A 19248-nucleotide genomic window follows, 5' to 3' on the forward strand; every position below is an offset into this window, starting at 1 on the left:
TGACACATGGGGGCTCAGGGGAGGAGCTGGGCTGGGCAGGAAGCAATAGGGGAGCCCGGAAAGGCTGGGAACAGGCTGTGTGTGTAGATATCCAGAGTGTGGGGAACTGAGCTTGGGGGGTAGAGCCAGGCAGGGACTTCAAGGAGTGGGGGCGGGGTGGGAAGAGGAGGGAGGGCAGAGGAGAAACTGGGCTGTGAATGGCTGGGGAGAGACAAGCCAGGTAGTGAAGTCTCAATAGAGGAGGCCTAGCTTGGATCTCCCCAAGGCAGGTCTGGAGAGGAAGGAGAGGAGGGAGGTTTTGTTGCATTCTTTCTGTTTGTGCTGTTGCTTGTGAGTGTTTAGCACTGGTGAATTGACTCCTCTTCTTATTACACCGTACATCCCAAGTCCCTTTGTACTTTTCAGTATTAGAGGGAAATGCTCTATTTTAGGGAGAATGAAAGGACAGCTGATGGGCTAGAGCTGAGTCAGGCAAAGTATTGGATGAGAGTTGGACTCAGCCATCAGTGTCAGTGATTTCTTTTTTGTAATTCAAATGGATTTGGGGTCACAGCTCACATCCCAGTCGGCAAAATATTTCCCTGTGGCCTTCTGTCATGCACACAGTGGTATCGCACTGCCAGCTCGGGAGAGGGAAAGCTTCCAGGTGATTTCCCACCTCCATGAAACCAAAGACCTGTGCTTGCCATTGCCATGCTGGAGTCTTCACATTTATTTATGACAAATAAAATTTACAGAGTTTTCCAGAAATTTAAAATATTGTGTCTAGTAATTTTAATTTTTTAGTGGTGAATTCCCTCAGGAACATGGGGTGCTGGTCTGTTGTGTGTGTGGTGGGGGCTGTTGGTGGGACGGCATTGGGCCAAGGGTTCTGTGGTAGAGATCTCTCGGTGACCACTGAGTATGAGGGTTGCTGGGAATAAGGGGGTGGAGGTACTGGGTAACAGTGTGCCAGGAATGCTAGCAGCACAGGGCTGGTGTTGGGACCAGAGACAGAAGGAAAGTGTAGGGCTTGTGGGTAATAAGGGGGTGCAAAGTGGCACAAAGCTGTGGTTTTTGGTAAAGGAGCTGCAGGAAAGGAAGCAGGGATTGATGAAGCACATGGGTGCCAGGAGAAATACAGGGGTTCCCCTGACACCCATCCAACACCATGAACATCAGTAATGTCACACATTTATTTTCCCAGTCTGAAAGCAGGCTAATCTTTCCTCTTGGATGACTGGCTATTTATTCTGGCATCACCTTCTATGGTCCCTTTCCTCCCAGACTCATTCTTTGTCCTCAGTCTTCATACCAAAATTCTCCTCTACCTCTTCTCACCTCCCCTCTATCCAAATGAAGCCACGTACCTTAGAATCATGAATAAAACTGTGGAAGCTTTAGAGAACATTAAAAATAAGTGATATATTTTAGAAACATTTTCAGATTTCAGTATCTTCAAACTCAGATAGCTTCCCTGTATATATTTTTTGTCTAAGTAGGCTAGATGTTTGAAACTGGGTTAATAAATATCCATGCTTCTTATGTAGACTAAGTTATGTGTATAAAGATACATACATAAGGCTATATTTATCTGGAGGAAGGTGGAAACTGAACTCCCTTATGATAGTGGAGGCAAATGCATGGCAAGAGATATTCACTTCTGAACCATTGGGCAAGGGTACCCAAAAAGCAGAAAGCACTGGATGGGAAGGGGAAGGGGGTGACAAAATCAACAGGAGAGTGCCAGTGAGACTTGGGCTGACTTGCTACAAAGCAGCTACCCTCCCCCTGCAGACTTTCCAAATCCAGAAGGGAGCATAAATCAGAAAGACACACTGGCTTTCCACTGACTTCTTGGGATCTACTCCTGATTTACAATGCAGAGATCAGAACTGGGCCTGCAATGTATACAATATGCACTTTCAGTAAATATAAAATATCCACTTATGCCATGAATGATGGAGAAAATGAACACCTTAGCGCTTGGATAATTTTCTACCGTGTTTGAGGAATTATTGCCATTGCTCAGAGCTTTAAGTATTAAATGGCCTCAGGCGAGGCTTGTAAATGTAGACATGTCTCTGTCACAAACTCTATTTACCTGCTTTTGAGCATTTTTGTCAATGAGCCATGAAAGTGTTTGGACTCAGGAAAAACAGATACTGGGAACTGATTACACTAAATTCATGCAGTAATAAAAACGAAAAGCTTTGGTGTCTTAAGAGATCATCACATCCCTTTTTTAAAGAAACCTAAAGTTTCTCAAAGATCTTCTATATTCTACTGTACAGTTTCCAATTGTATAATGCCTTCTCTGTGTATTTCAGTACCCGGTAAAAAGAAATTCACATAGCCAGGATCCAAAATAATCAATAGCATTTATTTTATATGCCAGAGCAACTATAAAATGTGCTAAATCTCTATACTGATTGGGAACAAATAATAATTTGCTTTGTTTATTTGTGACTATGTGTTTTTAATATATCAAGGGATAAAGAAAGGAGAGTTGCAGGCATTTTTCTTTCTAATGCCGAATATTTATATCCCTCTGAAAAAATATCACATTTCTGTTGAGATATGCTGAATAGAAACGAGCTCCTCTGTTCCCAAGCAACATCCATCTTTTGGTGTTTGCATTGCTCCACTCTGTTTCTAAGAGACTATTGTGCACAAATTGAGAGCCAGTGCATGGATGACAAATTGTTTTTTCATGCGGTAATCACAATACATTACATGTTTTGTTTTGATGCAAAGTAGCATTTAATTAACATGTGATACATTTTTAAGGCTGCCCTTTTCCTTTATCTGATTTGGCAAAAGTGATTTGCCTAGATGGCAAACTACTACTGCAAGGGTGGGGAACCTAAGGCCTGGGAACCGGATTCAGCCCCTGGCTTGCCTAGATTCAAGGCTACCTCCCCACAGCATTGGGGAGCCTGTGCTAGTGCTCCAGTCCCCGCCCCCGCCCCATATCCTCACGGGGCTGGAGCACAAAACAATCTAGCATAGCCAACCCTCCCGCCCCCCCACCCAAGGCTCTCGTCTGCCAGGAGACTGTGTAATTGTCTTTCTCCTTCTCAATTGGGGACCAAGTCAGAAAGTCAGAGAGGGTTTTTTTTTCTTCTCACTTGTATGTGCCCCTTGCAGGGAGCGTGGGACCAGTGGATCTTCCACTGGCCCCGCATTCCCTGTGGTGCCTCAGCCTTTAAAATGTACAAGAGCCCTAGGGGTCAGGGCGTTTGCTTGGGGAGAGCAGGGGGGTGGATTCAAGTCCTGCCCCTCCCTCCCTGGGAGGGAGGGATGGGATGGGACAGCCAACACCCATGTCACCCCAGTGTACAAGAGGCTTTTGTACATTTCAAAATCAAAAGTGGCATGAACAGAGATTGCTTCAGTCCCCACTCATGATGTTTCCTGCTGTGCCTCTACCTCCCCTCCTTTCCCCAGCTCCTACTCCCCACCCTTTGCTGCTTCTCTCTAATAGAGGAGTAACGGTAGTTCGGAATAGGAAGCCTAGTCCGAACTACCTAGTTCGTGCCACGTGTAGCCGCGGGGCACGGAGTCCGAACTACCAGACATTTAAAAATGGCAGCGCCCGGCAACATGCAAATGAAGCCCGGGAAATTCAAATCCTGGGCTTCATTTGCAACTCCGGTTGACTACATTACCACATAGTCCGGTTGACTACATTACCTAGTTCGAACTAGGGTGGTAGTGTAGACATACCCTTACATCCCTAATGTCTACATTGGAATTAGACACCTACTGCTAGCCTGTGCCACTGGCTTGGGCTTGTAGGACTCTGGCAATCAGCCTGGTTTATCAAAGTGTAGAGTTTTGAGCTTGGGCAAGGGTCTAAGCTATGGGAGCTGGTGTTGGGGAAATGGCCTAGAGCTTATACTGCAGCCTGACCCCTTACATTTATATTGCAATTAAACAGACTCTGAGCCCCCATCCTGCTATCCTGAAACAACTGGGGGTTTTAACTGGAGTGTAGTTATATCCATGGTTCTGGAAATCAAAATCTGCGGAAGGTGGAAAAACGCTGAGTCAGATGTAACCATCTCTGATCTTTTTATCAAGCTGGAGTCTCCTCCCCTTTTTCTTTATTGTGTCTTTAAGGAAGCAAACTGGTGCTACATGGGCCTAGCCTTAATGTTAGTGTCCTTTAGCTTCCTATCTTTCACTGTCCATTGTAGCCTGGATTCACCAGGCTCCTTGCTGGTGTGTTGCCCTTTCCCCTTTTTTGCAAGTATGTTCTGCAATCAGGGAAATCTTTGTTCTGTCCTGTTTTAACAGCATGTATAGTTTACAGAACCCCAGCATGCCTTGGTTCCGGTGAGTGCACGCTGACTTTAGTTTCCTTCTTGTTTCCTGGCTCTATGACAAGTAACATTTCACAAGTAACATTACACTTGCAGGATGAAAGGAAATGGAAGACTTCTTAGCCCATTTTTGTGCCCTTCTCACATTCTGAACTAACCCTATAAAAATAACATGGCAGACTGAAACTGCCAGTGCTGGGTATCAGGACAATGAGTTGTTCATATTCAGAGGTAATGCCTGAACACAGGCTTGGGTTAACAAACAGCAGATATACTCTTCTGCCTTTGACAGAGAGATCCCATGTTTATTGTGTGATTTCCACTGTATTTCTTATTATAGTAATGGACTGATGGCACTCACATCTGTCTACCCTTTTCCTGGCAAAGAATAAATCCTTTCTGGTTGTAATCATAAGGCTCCTTTAATCAGCAGAGTCTAAGCTTGAAAGATAAGAGAATATAAGTGAGTTTGATTCTATACAGACTTATCTCTTAAAGCAAAACTGCACATTCAAATGCATGGATGTCATGATAAAGAGATCCCCAAAATAATGTGGATCCATTTGTTTCCCCCAATGAACTAAACAGAGTCCCAAGAAAATGAAAGATGCTCTCATAAGCGGTTTCCCTTTAGGATTCAAAGTAAGTAACTTTAGTAGGACCACACATATCATTAAATTAATAAAAGTCTCATCTTATGCTCTGGGCATCCATTACATAAATAGGAGTGAACAGAACACATAATAATGCAGTTGGAAAACAAAGGGCTCTTCATCCCACCATGAAGCACAAACAAATATCCACCAGCAAATATAATGCTAGTAATAGCACTAAACCCAAATCCCTGCTCTCCAGTAGCCTAGAGATAAAGTTGGTCTTTGCATCTTATATATAAAATGTGTGTATCTATGATAACTGGCTAAGGGTGTGTGTGTGGGGGAAGCCTTTGAATATTAGGTGCGAATTCAGACACAAATTAACTGAACCAAACACCATAGTAACCTATGAGTGTAAAGTAACATTTAAATCTTTTCAAGTAAAAAGATGACAAGGTGCAGGCTTTTTTCCCTTCTCCCAGATAGTTTGAATCCCAGCTGTGCCATTAGCACAGCTCTCTGACTGCTTTCAGCTGTGTGGGGATTTTTTCCCTCTCCTGAACACCCACACATTTGCCGTTCTGCAGCTAAAGGTGAAGTTCCACTCTGCAGCACTGAATTCACATGAACATAGTTATACCTGTACCTGCTGTTCCACTTACAGCAGAGCATGTCATCACAAAGCCTTCAGGGGGTTTTGAGTTCACCTCTTATGACACAGCTCTGTAAGTTGTTCTCTATTCTGGTTGATAACAGGTTTGGAAGGACAATTAACTGGAATATGTAATTTGGCATTGTTTCCCTCCCAAAATAGTGCCCTTTATTTGTAATGTATTTCTTTCATACCATTGATACTTGTTTTGAAAGTGAATCCCTTGCAAGTATCAGAATAGAGAGCTAAGTTTTAGTTACTCATGGTGATAGTACTAAGTAGTGGCTAGATTAGAAGTACAATCAAGCAGTTTGAGCTGTATTTTCTTTGTCTCTCTTTTATTTTCTGTTAACCATGATCTGATGGTATTTCTCAGTCAGAATTTGATTTAACCCAGAAAAAATTGGGAAAGAAATCTAAACCATAACTTCTCCTTTTATATAGAAAATTCATACCTTGCACAAGGAAATTTGAATCTTGGTTCTTTCCTAAACCAAATTGTCAAGCCGGAAGGCTTTTGATTAGATTTAATTTTGTGTGGGGAGCTTGGTTTTTAATTTTACCAGTAGGGCCTTTGTTTTCATGGTCAGCATTTCTCATATAATGCCTGATTTTAAAAACAAACAAACCTATAATTTAAATTTGACAACCAAGCTCATGGTACGAAAGCTGCTAGATCTATCTAACAATGAGAATTACCAACTATTGTTGATGTACTACCTAGTTACATGTTTTTTCTTCCTATTTTTTATTAAATCAAGCTCCAGAAGATCTGGCATTTGTTAATTAAAAGTATTAAAAGAAGAATTTGAGCATATAGGTGATTTCATGGGCAGCCTGTAGAGACAGTCTTTAAAGAAAATTATGAATTAGCAGTAGATCAAGTTGAATAAATTGGTTAAAGCTTTATTGGAGAGAGCATGGGGAACATAGTAATTGAAGAGTCTTTGTTATTTTATGAATGATCAGAGTCCTATTGTGCCAAGCTGGGAAGAGTGTGGCAAAGACATTCACATGGATTTATATAGACTAGCTATGTGCACTTTTAAAAACATTAGCGCAATATCTACTGTCTTAGCTCTACACCTACCTAAACATTATCAACCTGTCTGGATAGAAATAGGTCCTGAGGAAGGCTCTGCAGAGGGCAGTGTATAGGCTGTTGGCTTGGGAAGGAAATTCCGCAGTGAAGAATGTGGCGACTTCAGTGCATGTTCTGTGCCTGTCGATTGTGAAAAAACCCACCAGATGAGGAGAAGTTGGTCACTCTCTAAATCTGCATAGTCCAGATGAATGATCACAGATAAGCCAAAATTTATTGTTAGTTTATCAGCTTCAGGGGGTAGCCAAGTTAGTCTGTACAGGATAAACTTAGAAAACAACAAATGATCTGGTAGCACTTTATAGACTAACAAAACATGTAGATGGTATTATTAGCTTTTGTGGGTACAGACCACTTCTTCAGATGACCAGAGTCAACAGAAGAAATGGGCTGTGCCCACGAAAGCTAATGATGCAATCTACATGTTTTGTTAGTCTATAAAGTGCTACCAGACTATTTGTTAGTTTATTGTTCCCCAACTGGTAATACAATTAAGATATGAAGCTGCACAGACCTTGGTAGCTCGGAGATTTGTGCATCTGGCACTTGATGTCTGCTTTAGGCTGGTGGGTCTGCTATGTAGGTAATCTCAGGAAGGGCAACTAGGATGGTATGTGTGTGTTCTGTTCCTGCATGCTATCTGGGAGAAGATGTAGGGGAGTATTGGCTGAAGTCTCCCTGGTGTGGAAGTGTGTCTTGGAGGATCTGACTCGTGGTTGCAGTTTTTCTGGAACTTTGGTGGGTGCAGGGGTGATTTAAGGATTAGTTGGTGGGCAAAAGCCTGACTGACTGAATTATTTCTGAGTACAGGTTGAACCTCTCTAGTCTGGCACACTTGGGACCTGGCTGGTGCCAAATCACAGGAGCTTAATATTGTCTTGCAGCACTTCCAACACTTTCACTGCTTACTGCACTCTTAGAAGACATTTAGGGGCAAATTCGAGCTAAATAACTGCATAGAACACTGAGTGCCAGGAATGGTGGCTGTAAACAAACTTTATAGGACTGCAGGACACTTGGCCACACCAATGATTAGTAACTAAAATCATGCCAGTCCATGGATGTTGCCAGACCAGAGAGTGCCAGACTAGAGAGGTTCAACCCATATCTGTTTGGAGGACCCCTGGAGCTTGTCACAAGTAAGATCACCTGATACTGTTGCCATGTTTCTTACTGTTTCTCCCACACTAGTACAGTAAACTTCCGATAATCCGGCACCTTTGGGACCCAGGGGGTGCCGGATTATCAGCCACCCTAGACCCCTCATTGCCCCCCTTCCGATAGTCCGGCTCTGTCCCAGGCGTCCCTGATTCAGCTACTGCTGAAACTGACCAGCAGCGGCTGAATCGGAGATGCCTGGGGCAGAGCAGCTGGAGTGCTGCCGGGTTGGTCGGGGTAATGCCAACCCTTGGCACGGTGAGACCAACCAGGCAGCACCCCAGCTGCTCTTGGGGACGCCTGGGGCAGAGCAGCTGGGGTGCTACTGGGTTGGTCCCTCAGCACCGCTCCTCGGCGCTACTGGATCAACCCGGCAGCACCCAGTTGCTCTGCCCCAGGCGTCCCCAAGTCAGCCACTGTTGAAATTGACCAAGAGCTGACTCCAGGAAGCCTGAGGCAGAGCTGCTCTGCCGCGGGCTTCCCTGAGTCAGCCGCTGGTCAATTTCAGCAGCGGCTGAATCAGGACGCCTGGGGTGCTGCCGAGTTGGTCCCCCAGGGGCAGCGCTAGGGGACCTACCCGGCAGCGCCCCAGCTGCTCTGCCTCCGGCTTCCCTGATTCAGCCGCTGGTCAGTTTTAGCAGCGGCTGAATAGGGGAAGCTGGGGGCAGAGCAGCTCCAATGGTCCAGCTGCGGAGCACTTCCGGGTTCCTGATGGTGCCGGACCATCAGGAGTGCCGGACCATCAGATGCCGGACCAATGGAGTTTTACTGTATTTGGCACAATGAGTGGTGGCAGGTTGCTGGATTGTTTGAAACCATCACAAAACTTTTCACAAGCACAAAAATCAATAGATGGACACATACTTACTATCTGAAGTGAACAAGGAAACAATATTAGTCAGCATGATAGGCAGCAGCTTACCATTTCAGCAGCCTAACAGTCTCATATATTCTTTACAGGCATCCCAGCATTTAAGGAGTGTTTCAAAGGAGGATAGTGAGATTGAATATGTTTTGGGGAAGCTCTACCCAATTGTGAGGGGCAGCATGGGAAAAACATGAAGACACCTATTTGAAATGTAGCCAGTGGGAGATGTGTAAGCAGGAGAATTAGATCCTCAAATGATGCTTGCTTAGACCATGGGATGTGCAGCTACTCAGCACTTCCCAGGGATGGGCACCAAGTAAATGGTTCCAAGGAGGCCAACAGACTTGCCCTGTGCCTGGGCTAGGTGTGTGGTGGAGGGTCGGGGGGGCATCTCCATGCTTGTGGAAAGGGCAGGGCTTTGGATGGAAGGGGTAGGAATGGGCTGGCCTCCCTCCACCAGCCCTTCCATGTTGCTCAGAGCATGCTGCCTACTGCTCCAACAGGGCTCTGGAAACCACGTTGGCCACAGTAGCAGCTACAGCAGTATGAAGCCATGGACCCTTTTGAGTCACTGGGCCCTGGAATGGCAGCCTCCTTTGCCCCTCGCAGTCTCCCATTGGTAGGCCTTAATGGTCCATTATTATCAAGGACATTAACATGTGATGACTAGCACAGTCAAATTCTGTTTCAAGATGTGTCGTTCATTAGATAAATGTCCAGGATGTGAATATGGAAGATATAGATTTAAATATTCATAATCCTTCATCCAGAATCTGAACCAACATCCTCCTTTGTCTCCTGCCCTCCACTCTAGACTACCACAGCTATGCCCTATTCTGCTTACTGTCTACACTTCCCATCTCTATGGCCTGGAACAAAATATGGCAGGAGATTTCCAATTTTTGTCAGTCATTACAACCATGACTCTCCTCTAGAAGTCACTCTACCTATCTCATTGTTTCTATGTTCTGAGAGTACTATTTATGTGCACATGTCTCGTGACAGCTATCTATCACACACCATGAAGAATGTCAGGACGGGATTAGATATAGACTCCAGGAGAGCAGAAAAAGAGGGTTGGGAATTGTGCTGGGTTTGAGGTTCTTGGGGAAAGAGCAGCAGAGGACTAGAGACTAGATCAATCTTGAAGCCTTGTCTGCAGCAGATAACCATACTACCAAGAAATTCTTCAATGAAAAACTGACAGCAATATAGGATTTGAAAGTTGATCAGCTCTGGGTGCAAAAGTATGTGGTGATGAGATCTATGATTTTAGAAGGCAGAAACAAAGGGCTTGCAATGTATGGGAGTAGTTCTTATCCATTGATCTCACTTTCCCAATGTTCTCATGTACCAAATGTTCCAAATGTTTTCATGTACCATGTGTTGGGCAGTAACAGGAGGAATTCTGAGTTGTAAAACTGAACTGGATCTTTACTAAGGGTATATCTAACATCAGCATTATTTTGGAATAACGGCCATTATTCTGAAATAACAATGCAAGCGTCTACACAGCAATTCAGTTATTTTGAAATAATGGACAGCTTATTCTGACTTCTGCTAACCTCATTCCATGAGGAATAATGCCTATTCTGAAACAGCTATTTCAGAATAGCAGTAGAGTGGATGCTCCACTGCTGCTATTTCAAAATAGCTCCTCCCCAGAGCCATTCAAAGTAATTACTCCCCAGTTCCTCCTGGGGCTCTAAATTGAGGTAGCACATCCACATTAGGGAAGCCTGCCTCAAACTATTTTTGAGGCTTCCTTGCAGTGTAGACGAGCAATTTCAAAATAAACTATTTTAGAGTATTTCTTCTGGATTAGCTTATTTTGAAATAAGTGTGCAGTGCAGATGTATCCTAAGTAAACTATTTCCAGAGGTGCTCCATATTCACACACAATAGTAATAGAGATGTAGCAGTGTTAGTCTGGTATTGCTGAAACAAAATTATGGTCATGCCAATTTTCTTCCATAATTTGATCTGAGGAAGTGGGTCTCGCCCACGAAAGCTCATCACCTAATAAACATCTTGTTAATCTTTAAAGAGCTGCATAGTCCTGTCTTCCATATTCACACAGACTAACTTCTTTATTCTTTCCTAGATTCTTCCCTCCTACAACTTGTACTGTTCTCTAAGGCTAAGTCTAGACTATGGGGCTTTATCGGAAAAAGCTACGCAAATTGCTCTCTGCAATTTGCATAGCTTTTTCTGATCGCTTTTGTGGAAGAGGCTTTTTCACCATTTGGTCCAGTCTAGATGGGGCCAACTGGTAGAAAAGCCTCTTCTTTCAGCGGAGCCCTTATGCCTTGTGAAATGAGGTATGCAGGGCTCCCCGAAAGAACACATTTGCTCTTCCGTGAAAAAAGTAGAAGAGCAAATGCATTACTTGGATGCCTCAGGGTTTTTGCAGGATACCTCTGGTATCCTGCAAAAACCCCATAGTCTAGATGTAGCCTAAGTCCTGCACAGGCTAGAGTTCAGAATACATTAATTTAAAAAGTACTAAGTTAGCCAATCTGTGATTCATGAGATGCTTCCCAGTTAATGCACCATTCATGTGAATGAAGGGTAAGTTCATAATTTGCTCTGTTTAAAATCATCTAAATACACACCCAGTCAGACATAAGCAAGCAAATTTAAAGTGTAAAGACCAGAAAGGCTGGAAATATCCCTACCCTTTTTAAAGTCAGATAAATTCTGAAGAACCCAGCAATTAGTCTGGGCTGGATTACGTCCTCACATGCAAAGGGAATATGTGACTGTGCTGCCCCAGGAACAGGGCAAGACCTAAAATGTGATGCTTAGAATCACAATTTGCTCCTTGATTTTAACTCTGCAATGGCTCACGTGCCTTTTCTAGTGCATCTGGGAAGTCAAGACCCCTCTCCCAGTATTCCTGACCCCTGCCCACCTTCATGGTGGTCTTCATTTTCACAGCAAAGTTCCTCAGGTGTGAATTGGCACCACTCAAGATGCATTGTCAGTGAAGTACTGCTATTCACTTGACTAGCAACTCTTTCACAGTAGGTTTGCCTACAGTGTTACTGATCTTCTCCTAGAAGCAAACATATGAAACACAACACTCATAACTTCAGATACAAAAATAATACTTGCATAGGAGCAGTATAAATAGAATCATCAAAGCATAAGCTTTCAATAAGTCTCACTTGGCCCACTTCGTACAAGATTTTGTGCAAACATATTAACAATGAAATTCGTATTGTTTATCAATACTGAGAATTACTTCAGAATATATTTAACGTAGTTAAGAAATTATTTGAAAGACAAAGGGTTACAATTTCAGGTGATATTTACAAAGCATATTTAGGCATGAAAGTACCTAATAATATTTAAGCTGGAATTTGATGTGTTCTTTCAAAGACAAAAAAGTGCATGTGTGTCGGAGCAGGTAAAAGGAATGATATTTATTGCTGTGAAGTGTATTTCAAATGAGGGGTTGAAAAATACATAGCCATGTTGTTTTGCATTTGGCTATGAATCCAGTTACTAAATTGCAATAAAAACATGTTGGGCCTAATTCTGCTCCCTCTTATGCTGATGAAAACACTACATCAGTCAATGGATTTACACAAGTATAATGGAGACCAGAATTTCATTGAGAGACATGAACATATAAGCTATTGTGAAGTTAGAATTTGTAGTATTGATTTTTTTGAATCATATGTAGAACTCCTTTCCTGAGGAGGTTGTGAACGCTAGGACTGTAACAGGGTTTAAAAGAGAACTAGATAAATTCATGGAGGTTAAGTCCATAAATGGCTATTAGCCAGTATGGGTAAGGAATGATGTCCCGAGCCCCGTTAGGGTAGGTCTACACTGCATCCCTAGTTCGGTAATGAAGTAGTTAATGAAGCAGGGATTCCTGATTCGAACCAGGAAGTGCGCACCAGGATGCGTTAGTTTGGACTAAAGCCCTTAGTCCGAACTAATGTTACTACAGGCAGTCCCCGACTTACGCAGATCCGACTTATGTCAGATCCGCACTCACGAACGGGGCTTTCTCGCCCCGGAGCTCGCAGGCAGCGATCCGCCACCTCGACCTCCAGGGCGAGAAAAGCTGCTCCCGATGACCCTGGTCTTCTGGAGACCGTCTCCAGCAGACCAGGGGCACCGGGAGCGAAGCCACAGCCGCGACAGGTTCCCGCGCTTCTGAGGCTTTGCCAGAGCAAAGCCTCAGAGGCGCGGGACCCCGCCGCAGTTGTGGCTTCGCTCCCGGTGTCCCTGGTCTGTTGGAGATGGTCCCCAGCAGACCAGAGACACCGGGAGCAAAGCCGCAGCAGCGGTGGGTTCCCGCATTTCTGAGGCTTTGCCAGGGCAAAGGCCCAGAGGCGCGGCACCCCGCTGCCACTGTGGCTTTGCTCCCCGTGTCCCTGGTCTGCTGGGGGGGGGGCGCAGCTAGTGTGCCCCCCCCCCCCAGCAGACCAGGCTTTTGTTGTGGACCCTGAGGCAGAGCAGCTGGGGCACTGCCGGTTGGTCCTGCAGCGCTGCTCTGGGCACTACTGGACCAACCCGGCAGCACCCCAGCTGCTCTGCCCCAGGCGTCCCCAAGTCAGCCGCTGCTGAAACTGACCAGCTCTGACTACAGGAAGCCTGAGGCAGAGTTGCTCTTGGGGACGCTTGGGGTTCTTAAGTTGAATCTGTATGTAAGTCAGAACTGGCGGTCAGTTTCAGCAGCGGCTGAATCTGGACGCCAGTTCCGACTTACATACAGATTCAACTTAAGAACAAACCTACAGTCCCTATCTTGTACGTAAGCCAGGGACTGCCTGTACTCAAAAAATGAGGAGTAATGTTAGTTTGGACTAACGCATCCTGGCGCACACTTCCTGGTTCGAATCAGCTGTGATTCGAACTAGCGCGACAGCGAGATCATGTTAATGAAGCGCGGGATATTTAAATTCCCGCTTCATTAACTACTTCGGTCATCTCCATTTGCATCCCTAGTTCGGACTAGGGATGCAGTGTAGACGTACCCTTAGGCTGTGTCTAGACTGGCAAGTTTTTCCACAAAATCATCTGCTTTTGCGGAAAAACTTGCCAGCTGTCTACACTGGCCGCCTGAATTTCCGCAAAAGCACTGACGATCTCATGTAAGATTGTCAGTGCTTTTGCGGAAATACTATGCTGCTCCCGTTTGGGCAAAAGTCTTTTTCCGAAAAACTTTTGCGCAAAAGGGCCAATGTAGACAGCAAAGATTTGTTTTCTGCAAAAAAGCCCCGATCGCGAAAATGGCCATCGGGGCTTTTTTGCGGAAAAGTGCATCTGGATTGGCCACGGACGCTTTTCCACAAAAAGTGCTTTGGCAGAAAAGCGTCCTGCCAATTTAGACGCGTTTTTCCGAAAATGCTTTAACGGAAAAGTTTTCCGTTAAAAGCATTTCCAGAAAATCATGCCAGTGTAGACGTAGCCCTCGAGTGTGGAGATGGATGGCAGGAGAAAGATTGCTTGATCATTACCTGTTCGAGTCACTCCCTCTGGGACACCTGGCATTGGCCACTGTCAGCAGACAGGGTATTGGTCTGACTCAGTATGGCCATTCTTATGTTCTTGTATCTGAGATATCAGCGTTCAAATAGTTTAAAATATTATATGACCACAAAGAGATTTTAGTAATTTTCACAGTATTTGAGATGTCAAACCTAAGTAGCAAAAAATAATTTAAAAATAACTCTCCAGAATGATGATGGAATTTAGCCTTCAGCTGAGAAATAGATTTCACACTCTGACATTACTACCTTAAAACAAAAGTCTGAATCACAAGTGAGAGGAAACAATGTGTCCATAGTTAAAGTCAAAGAGGAAATCATAGGTAAGCAGACAGCACACTGAGATAAGTAAACATTCTAATAAAACAAAGTACACATGACTGAAGAGGACAGATAAAGGGGAGAAAAACAAGAGAAAAACAGGGAGAGAAGGGCATTGAATACTATACACTTGGTGGGACCTTGAGGAAAGAGATCACAAAGGACATTCAAAATGCAGTGTCACATTTGTGAATGTGACATGGGGGGATCTTAAATCATAGAACTTCAAGAAAAAGGGAAGTTTTTGATGTGGTGGCACAAGCAGATGTTCTTTGTTAAAGACAATGATTGCGCAGACTGCTAAGACGGATCAAAATGGAGCCCCACAGAGTGCTTAAGAATGTTACCCGTGACTTCATGCATATAACACTAGAGATAGTGGAAGCATCACACACTTCATCCCATTGGAAATCCAAGGTAAATTGTAAGGATTGGATTTCTTCTTCCTCTTCTTCCCTGTCCTACATCATAAAAGAACAAGTTGTAGAGAGAAACCATGCACCAAAACCAGGATGAATATTACTTAGTAACACCCCTTTGAAATAAATGTAAAAAACAATGGAAGCCCAATAGCAGAACAATTGGCAAAACTCCCTTGCTATGCATCAGAATATGCTAGGGTATGTCTACACTGCATTCCTTTTTCGAGAGAGGAAAGCAAATGCAGCCGAGCGAAATTGCAAATGAAGCGCAGATTTGAATTTCCCATGCTTCATTTGCATGATCGTGTCCGTCCGCTATTTTGAAATACCCTATTTTGAGATAAAACACCCTGTGAAAACGTAATTATTTTGAAAGAAACCCCTTCTTTGGAAATAACCGTTAAACCTCATATTTTTTTTTTAGCAGTAAGAGGTATTTTGAAAGAAGATTTTTTTTTTTCAAAATAACCGCATCTACACAGCGTGTTTTATCTCAAAATAGGTTATTTTGAAATAGCGGACGGACTCAATCATGCAAATGAAGTGCAGGAAATTCAAATCCGTGCATCATTTGCAATTTCGCTCGGCTGCATTCCTCTCTCAAAAGAGGAATGCAGTATAGACATAACCCTAAAGAATTAGACATCACAGGACAATTTAAAAAAAGAAACATGCACAGGCATTTTCTGAGTTACTTCATTCTTTCTCTACAAAAAGACTTTTGATTATTGCCAAGCCTCAAAAATTATTGAACACTGACTATTCACAATAAATTGTTGGACACTCTTTACAGTATGATATATTGTGGATGTAGAATGTATGATGAAAGGTCATTGTGTTTGTCTCATGATGGAGAGTGATAAATAACTATTTTGTGTCTAGCCTTTTGTTGCTCAATACACATTTTTGTGATTATATTTAAAACATAATTATGAAGTGTGAGTGGGACCAAAATTAGACAAGCTAGACACATTTTTTTTTTTACTATCCTAAATATTTCTAAGTCGTGATGGGGCTCAAGCATTCCCAAGGGCAACGTTCACAGTATCTCCCCACCTCTTCCTTAGCAGTGGTGGGAGGGAGAGTATGAATGATCCTGTTTAATATACAGAAGAAAAGTTTCAATAATAAATATAATCAGTTTTATTACTTATCTTGCTTATCCCCAGCTTCTTTTGCTTTCATTTAATTTTGATGTCCTACATGAAGGCCAGATCCTACTATCTATGGCTTTTCCTTTCTTTAGTTGGCATGACTCCTTCAGCGAAGGAAGGGTTGAAAGTCCACATATCAAAGTCCACCATTTTGAAATTGTTTTTGTACACAAACTCAATTCCTGATTTCAATTTAAACCAGAGAAGGAAAATAATAGTAGATGGTAAATGGCAAGTGCTGTTATATACCCTCTTTACATAGGACATGCCTACATTGGGAAGGTTTGGCGACAAAAGTGCTGTCGAAATGCAAAAGTTGCCAAAAGTGAAAATCAGTTAAACCAGTTTTTCTGCCCCTCAGTGTTGCCATTTCATGGCCACATTGCTTTCCTCTATGGTTGTGTCCAGACTCAGGGGTTTTTTCGGGAAAAGTAGCCTTTTTCCGAAAAAACGACACCTGCATCTAGACTGCAGCCGTGTTCTTTCGAAATTAAATCGAAAGAACGCGGCTTTTCTTTCGACGGTGGTAAACCTCATTTTACAAGGAAGAACGCCTTTTTTCGAAAGTGCTCTTTCGAAAAAAGGTGTTCTTGAATGCAAACGGGTTTTTCAAAAGAGAGCATCCAGACTGCCTTTCGAAAAAGCGGCTTGCTTTTTCGAAAGTTCCACTTGCAGTCTAGACGCTCTTTTTCGAAAGAGGCTTTTTCGAAAGTATCTTTCGAAAAAGCCTCTTTCGAAAGAGGCTTGCAGTCTAGACATAGCCTATCTGTCGATGGTGCTAGCAATGTGGGTAAGCATCCCATAGTGCAGTGTTGTGGGAAGGCAGAGCTGATCTGTGAGTTCTCCATACTGAGAAATGCCATAGCAGCGCAGAGGTCCCTCTAGCCCTTCCCTGAGAGCAGCAGCCTGCCTGCTCTTGTGTTCCTAGTGCATTCCAATGGATTTGTTGTTTGTTTGTTCCCCAAATGGAGCAGCTCTCTCAGTTGTAAGATACTTCCTGGTGCTTTCAAAGGGGAGGGGTGCATGCCTTTAAGGCAGCAGAGATTACAAAACACTGAGGACAGCCAGAAGGGCAGGAATTGTGGGAAACTGGCGAAGCCAGTTCTCTCAACAAAACAAACAGCAGAGTCCACACTGGCTTTTTGTCAACAAGAAAGGGAAGGGGGGAGCATTGTGCAGGGCTGGAAGCTTTTTATCACCAAAAATATTTACAACATTAACAATGGTTGTTTTATAATATTCATTAAGTGTTTGCCAGAGCTAGCTGACATAGAACAAATGCTTCCACTTCCTCTTTGTTTTCTGAATATCCCTGTTGTTTTAACCCAGTATAGTCATAAAGTAATTATCTATGAATGCTGTATGAATATGTTTATCTTCCACCATATAAGGCCTTTTGCTCTTACTCAATAATCGGATTAGGAGGGGCAGAAATTTCACTATAGAGGAAGCAGGGAGGAAGTGGAGTTTCAGTGCTGGGAAGGAGGTTCTCATTCCTTCTGTGATGTGCTTAGGTGGGTGGATAGGGAGGTTGGTGTTAGTGGTGTCTTTTGCACAGCTACAAGCAAGAGAAAATATTTTTAAACTAAGAAAGTGTGATTTCGAAAACCACACAAATAGCTGGCAGAATCTGGAGCTGGTACAGAACCTAAAGCTACTTTATAAACTCTTTTTTTTGGTTCAGACTGATGAGATTTTAAGTGGAAAATGTCCCTGTAGAATGTTTTTAATGTCCAGCATTAATTTGAGAAGTGAGTTGCCCACCCTTCACAGAAAAGAGCACCAGATGCTATTGAAAGTTTGCTATCTCCACTGTGTGACACCTCCATTTGACATCAGATTTCTTTAGCTGAACCTGTTCTACTTTTTGACATTGATAAAAAATGTGAACTAAAGTATTTAATGGAAGGCATGCGTAATGCAGAATCAAACAGTGCACTCAAAACTTAATCATAATCGAGTAAATCAGATTATAAAAGCATCAACTCAGAGGGAGATGGGAACAACTAGCACATCCCTGTCATACCATATTTAGCATCTACATGGCACTTTTAGAAGAGCCAAATAATTTTATCATCGCACTACCCTAAGAAGATAGGGTGGTGTCATTGACTGACAAGAAACTGAGGTAGACATAGACTGCGATTTTTCTCTAGATCAAACATCATTTCAATGATAGAGTCAGAAATTTAATTCAACAGTGTGGCTCCAAGTCCCTTGCTCATAATATCAGATAACATTGTCTTCCATAGCTGTCCAAATGTACCACAGCTGATTGCTATTTTGGAGGAGGGTGGATACATAAAATACATTGATCAATATGCTTTGTAGGAAATTATTTCTTTTACAAAGTGAGCCATAAATATTCACCAGAGAAGAGAATTTCATAGGGGTTTTTATATTATTTTCTTATTTCTGAGTACCCCAAAATGTACCAGGTATACTTCATTGAAACAAATAGACTTGCTTACTGCTAAGGTAATTTCTTTGTGGAGGTTAACAATATATTTCAACCAACTATCTCCAACTGTCCAATTTTACACGGTAGATATTCCATGTAACTTGTCTAATGCCACACAAGTCAACAGCAGTCATGAATAAAATAATGTACAGAACTGATTTGCTGGTTTATTGGACATTTTGAAAAATTGAGGAAAAATCAGTTAGGTTGAAGAAAATATATCATTTGAGTTTAAGTATTTATTTAAAAAAAATTGACTTCCATTTCAAAACAAAATGGAATTTTGAATAAAAAAATCAAAACATTGAATTTAATAGTGTTGAAACTTTTATTTTGATTTTTTGGAAGGGAGAAGTTACCAAAAAGTTTGGAGAAAATCAACATAAATTCACAAAATGTTTTGATGGATCCCAATATAACTTATTGTTTAAAAAAAAAATAGGCAAAAAATGTTGCCAAACGTCAATCACAGCAGACACTATTTTTGCTGACTCCCATTTTGTTATTCTAGCTATTAAATTAATCTGTTTCCCGAAGAGATTTGTGAATCTGGCTGCATCAACACAGACATTTTTACCATAGTCTCATCTGACCCAACTAGCATGTCTGAATAACATGTAGTGGAAAACACCAAAAGTTGGTTTACATTCATGCTTCCCTGTTGCTACCAATGATACAGCTGCACTTGTATTAAAGA

Source organism: Pelodiscus sinensis, chromosome 16, assembly GCF_052426305.1.
Source record: "Pelodiscus sinensis isolate ZL-2025 chromosome 16, ASM5242630v1, whole genome shotgun sequence".
Classification (NCBI taxonomy): domain Eukaryota; kingdom Metazoa; phylum Chordata; order Testudines; family Trionychidae; genus Pelodiscus; species Pelodiscus sinensis.